General features: G+C 40.8%; 1 non-coding gene across 1 annotated transcript; it reads left to right on the top strand.

Moving 5' to 3' along the window:
• Positions 1 to 2,005: 2,005 nt before the first annotated feature.
• Positions 2,006 to 2,108, top strand: LOC114674896 (U6 spliceosomal RNA). The gene has a single exon (XR_003725991.2). It is a non-coding gene; the product is annotated as a U6 spliceosomal RNA (small nuclear RNA).
• The last annotated feature ends 3,972 nt before the right edge of the window (positions 2,109 to 6,080 follow it).

The following is a 6,080-nucleotide window of genomic DNA, read 5'->3' as shown; positions in this document are numbered from 1 at the left end:
TGCTAGAAAGAGTCTAATTAACTCTTTTTTCCTCCAGTTAGACAGTCGTGTGAGAATCTCTGATCACAATTCCACACTATCTTTTTAGCATCAGCAAAGCAGCACTAAAACAGCCCCTGTGACATCTATAAAAATGCTAGTTTATAATTAGGACGATCTTGGCTTGAACAATAATGTTGCAATTTGCAGTGATGGCTTCTGTTTCCCTTTCATTTTAATGTATTAGTCTACAATGCTCTGGAGATTTCTGGACAGACTAGCTTGTTTCCATTTCCAAAATTGCTAGCATTATATGCTTTAGGTTAAGGAAGAAGCAGCTGCGATTTGGTGGGAGTTTTTTGGGGGGAGTGGGAGGAATGTAAAGGCAAAAGAAATACTAATGAGAAAAGCCAAGTATAACATCACCCATTTATTTCGTAACCCATCATCTGATGTGAGAGCCATGTTGTGGAGCCATAGGAATCCCCAAACAACAGAACCCTTGTGTTTCCCAGTGTTCTCCAGTACAGGGGTGGTTAGCCTCTTTCCATCAGGCTCCCAGAGGCCTGCACAAATCTGCCATGGATTCCACCAAGGAAATTCAAGAAGGTGGACCTTTTTGCTCTTTCAAGCTTATAATTCTTTGTAGAGTCAATTTAGATATTGAGACAAAATGCCCACATCGCTATCAGAACCACATCACTAAGCCTGCCATGTCTCTTTTGTCATGCCTGGAACACATTTGTCCTTGTTGCCTAAAGCTAGAGTTCTTAACACGGGAAAAGAACAGCCCAAGGATAGGCTTCAGGAAATGTGTGGATACCCTGAAATCGAATGTAATGCTAAATGAACATCAGAATTCTCTGCAGAAGATTTTACCCACATCAAAATGCGTGTTACACCATTGAAGAAACTGACTGAGGAGACCTTAGGGAATCTGTGTTTTTTTAAAAGAAACTCCCTGGTACTTTTGATAATATATCTTTAACTGGGGAGAATGTTCATGACTTTTATCAGAACCTCAAAAAAATCTGTGACCCCAAGAAATTTAAGAACCCCTTGTATGAAGTTTGGCATGCTAGGTGCTTTTTAGTCTGACCTCATCTTTCTTTTTCAACACTGTTCTCCTATTGGGGGATTGAGGGACCTAATAAATAGCACCATTCTTTCCTAACTGACAATTTAGAAATAAATTAGTAAGGTAGAAAGGAGATGAACATATTACCTTATTTTCTAAGTGGCTAATTGCAATGGACTGAACATTTTCAACAAACACATATGTTGAAATCCTAACTCCCAATGTGATAGTATCAGTAGGTAAGGTCTTTGGGAGGTAATCAGGTCATAAGGGTGGAGACTTTACAAATGAAATTGATGCCTTTATGAAAGGGACCATAGAGAGCTCATTCGCCCTCTTTCTGCCATGTGAGGATTCAAGAAGTCAGCAGCATGCAACCTGGTAGAGAGTCCTCAGTAGAACTAACCATGCTGAAATCCTGATCTCAGATTTCCAGCCTGCAGAACTGTGAGAAATAAAGATCTGTTGTTTAAAAGCCATTCAGTCTATGTTACTTTGTTATAGCAGCCTGAACTAAGACATTAATATTGAAGAAGGTGGCATATAACTTCAGGCTAGTAGGGTAATTAATACTGAAACCACAAGTTTCTACCCACCTAGCCTCAGGTAGTGCTGGATGTAGGAGCAGAACCTGCTCCTGAAAGCTATGACATGGGGGAGCAGGGCAGCTCCTGTGTTGTCCCCAAGCAGCTGACTCCAAAGAGGAGGAAGGGCAGGTGCTGGAAAGCACAGGCTAAACTTCTTCCCTAAACTGCGCTGGGGTAGAATGAATGAAGGGATAAAGAGAGGCCAGGACTGTTACTCTAACGGAGCTCTGTCTACATGGAGGCAAGCATCAGGAACAGTGATTACTCCTTGACTAAAATTTTCCATTATTTCTTAATAGGTCATGTGTTTCCCTGCCTCTGTATCCTGTTTAACACCTATCCTGTCTGAAATGCCCTTTCAGTGCTCATTTCAGCAGCACATATACTAAAATAGGAACGATACAGAGAAGATTAGCATGGCCCCTGTTCAAGGATGCAATGTCCTCTCAATCATCATCATTTATCTGAATTTCATGTATCCTTGAAAACCAGGTGGAGTTTGACTTCCTCAGTTGAGTCTTCTCTGACTGCTGCTGTGGGTAAACGTTCCCTGTACCAGGAGCAGTCTGCTTGGAGTCCCCACAGCAGTTCTCCAAAGCCTGATTGACACCGACGTTACCTGCAGGAGAGTTTACCCACACCAAAACCTTGGCCTCACTCTTGGAGAATCTGATCAGATCTTGAGGGGGGTTTAAGAATCTGTATTTTTAAAACATCTCCCAGGATAGTTCTAATAATCTGCCTCATCCAGAAACCACCGTCCAGTCATTATTTGCATGACCCTTTTGACACTCACAGCCCTGGCTGCAAGAGGGGAGAAATGCGTCTCACAAAGTAAAAGGGTTACAAAAAGGTGCATAGGATATAGAGCACAGGGGAGCTTAGTTAAGATGGGCATCATGGAAAAGAGGCTTAAACATGGGTGAGGAGACAGTGGTGCCAATTGTGGGGAAGTAGTGGGGATAACCTCCAGCAATTTCTCTGCAGCCAAAAGAGACCTCAGATGTCAAGAGGGCATAAGAGAATTATATGACCATTATCTGTAAAGGAGTATGATCATAATACCTTTGTGTGGGTGAATTAAGTAAACAAAGTATACAAAGTATATAATGCACCTAGCATAGTTCCCAAAATATAGAAGATACGGCAGTCCCTCTTCATTCATGGTTTCACTTTTTGTGGATTCAGTTACCTGTGGTCAACTGCAGTTTAAAAATATTAAATAAAAAATTCCAGAAGCAAACTATTTGTAAGTTTAAAATTGCATGCTGTCCTCTGTACCATGATGAAATATTGCTCCATGCCACCTGGGACATGAGCGATCCTTTTTTCCAGTGTATATATGCTTTGTGTGATACCTGCCCATCACGATATAGGAATAAGCAGTGTATATAGGGTTAGTACAATCTGCAGCTTTAAGCATCCACTAGGGGTCTTTGAACTTATTCTTTGCTGATATTGGGGGACTACTGTACAGTGAATACAACTTGGAATGTCATTGTAACCCAGATTTAATTTTGTGCCTATAATACTTGCCTGTGGAAAGAAAATGGGACAAGTAATAACAAAATCACACATGGACAGAAGAAACACTGATATTCTCATTTTGTTCATATATTGATTTTTGCTGACTTCCATTAGTTCATTGTGCTTTCTTTTAGCTTTTTGAGCATATTTAAAACAGTTGTTTTAAACTCTTTGTCTATAAGTCAAATGTCTGTGATTCTTCAAAGATGATTTCTGCCAATTTATTTTCTTCCTTTGAACAAGGTATGTTTTCCTGTTTCTCTGTATGCCTTGTAATTTTTGTTGAAAATTGGTTATTTGGAAAAACAGCTCCGTGGATCTATGGTCTGTAGTCTCTTGCAGCTTTCATGAGCAGCCCTGCCACTTCTCACTTAAGTTCCAAGCAGGGTGAGACAGAGAACCATCCTTCATGGAGCTCCCAGATATGTTGGAACATTGCAATTCAGGTCTTCTCTGCTCTTCTGATTCAAAGAAGGGAATGGGGAACTGGGTTGCCCCTCCTCCAGGCCCAGTGTACCATGCTAGGGAGGGTGTAGGAGAAGGGCAAGTGAATCACCATGAATTTGCCTCATATTTTGAATGTAGCTTTTCCTTGATTAAATGTTTGCTTGGTTGCTGTAGACTTTTGACTGTTTTCAGAGCTCCTGTAAGGTTATTTTAGCCAGTTTCTGTTTGTTCTTTGATGTTTCCCTGAGGAAATGAGGGATGGACTATCCTAGTCCACCATTTTTATATCAGTCCTTCTTGGTCATCCCTTTTAGTTTTCTATCTTTCAGGATGTCACTACTATTTTTCAAAAAACATTAGGATTACAGACATAATATTTTAAAGAATAATACAATTATTGAATTGATGGAACAAGAATGGACTTCAGAAACCATTTTGCCCAAATCTTTTTTTCTTTTTCTTTGGTGAGGAAGTGAAGGCTTCCTTCTGGAAAGGGAAAGAGACTTTTCTGAAGTCACACAATCGTGAGTGGCAGATGGGAGCCTCAAACCAAGATTTTCTAACTGAATGTCCAGTGGGATCAGCGTAAGAAATACGTGTGACCCCGGAGAGTGTCCAGTAGGCAGGATTTAGCGATGCAGCCAGGATTTAATGATGCTAGCACTGCTCTCATCCTGTGTGCCTTGTGCCCTTCCCCATCCTGCACACCCTTTTCCTCTTCTGGGACAGTAGCGATCATTTCCAGTTCTTCATGTTAATTAAAGCAGTGCTGACATGGCTGCTCAGACAGGAAGTGCTGCAGCTGTGTTTCTCTTCTCTTCTTACAGGTATTGCCTTTGGAAGTTCCCCAGCAACTGTCTGAGAGTGCTGCTGATATTAGGGAAGACAGAGTGGAGAGTGATCCTGCACCATTATCTCAGGACATGCAGACTTTCATCAGGTGACTGTTGTAGCTAATGGGCCCAAAGGCTTTAAAGCTTCATAGAACCTGAGATAGAGATTGGACAGGTCCTTTTAGAAAGCTGTTCAGGTGACCTAAAAAGTTGATTTAAGAACATTTTTCACTGACGTTATTTTCCCCCAAAATTATATGTTCTATATCTTGCTTTTGCACTCACTTCATTATCAATAGTAGTATTAGTGAAAGTGGTGGCAGTAGTAGCAATAGCAGTAATGCTTCTTGGCTGTGCAGTAGATGTTGTGAGGGTCAGTAGTCCTGGGAAATCTTACAAAACTAAAGACCTGTTCTTCCAAAAAGTATAGATACAAATAAACATACGATTATGAGACTGCAAGAATTTTACAAGCCTCCTAAAATCTAGACCTCAGATTGAGACACCCCTGTGGACAGATGATACCATTAGCTTATTTGCCATGCTGTTGTGGATAAGCCAGTTTGTCTGGTTTCTATTTTCGCACATGTTAAAATGGGAATACATAGTGTATTCATAGTTGGAGAGAACAAGATTAACAGCAGAGGACTAGGCCTGGTGTAGCATCAGCCTGGAGTAAGCAGCTGTAGGACACAGGAAAAAAGGAGAAACAGAACCTGAATATGAGGGGATCCTGCAAGAAGGCAGGTGACAGGCAACAGGCTGGCATGAGAGAGGCCCACCCTCAGGAATCAGCAGAGGATGGGGAGATTAGCAGATTCCAGTAGGCAGGATATTTGAGAAGTAGACAATTTTTTAGTTTCTAGCTGAAAGACCAGTAGTCAGCACCGGGTAGATTTGAATACCTGGTAGTTAGTCAATGAGTAGCAGGAAGTGAATTCCTAGGCTGGGAATCAGGGACAGAACTGCCATCCCTGGGGAGGTAACCCAGGGCAACAGAGCAAGAGGAAGTGAAATGTAGCCAAGGCCTGGGAGAAATAGGCACCAAGAACCATCTAGCCACAAGAAATGGAACTCATATTGGGGCTGAGACATGGGACAAAGCAGGCCACCCATAGAAACCAGACAGATGAAAGACAGGCACCAGCGGTTTACAAAAGGATACAATTAGTCAGTATAGATATTAAAATGTCAGACCTCAATATTAATCAAGTAACCGCAAATTAAAACATGATACCATATTTTGCTTATTAAACTAGTAGCAGTTTTTTAAGCTAAAGGACCATTCATATTAGTTAGGGTATGTTAGTTAGTAAGAAAATGGGTACACACTGAATGCTGAGCACTTTGATGGGTGCAATTTTTCCTAATTTGGAAAAAAAGCCAAAAACTTGCACAGATTTTGGCTCAATGTTTTCACTCTGAGAAATTTATACAGACAAACGTTTAAGAATGTGCACATACATTTAGCTACAAGAATGCTAATTGCAGAGAAATCAGATGTCCAACAACAAGCAACTGGTTAATGAATTATACAATATCCATATATTGGCAGATAATGAATAAGTATAGCTGATGATGTATAATTATATTTATTGGCATGGAAAGATGTTCATGATACATCGCTAA

This window comes from Macaca mulatta, chromosome 1, assembly GCF_049350105.2.
Source record: "Macaca mulatta isolate MMU2019108-1 chromosome 1, T2T-MMU8v2.0, whole genome shotgun sequence".
NCBI lineage: Eukaryota > Metazoa > Chordata > Mammalia > Primates > Cercopithecidae > Macaca > Macaca mulatta.
The sequence above is the reverse complement of the archived record's forward strand: the minus strand, read 5'-3'. Positions and strand labels throughout refer to the sequence as shown.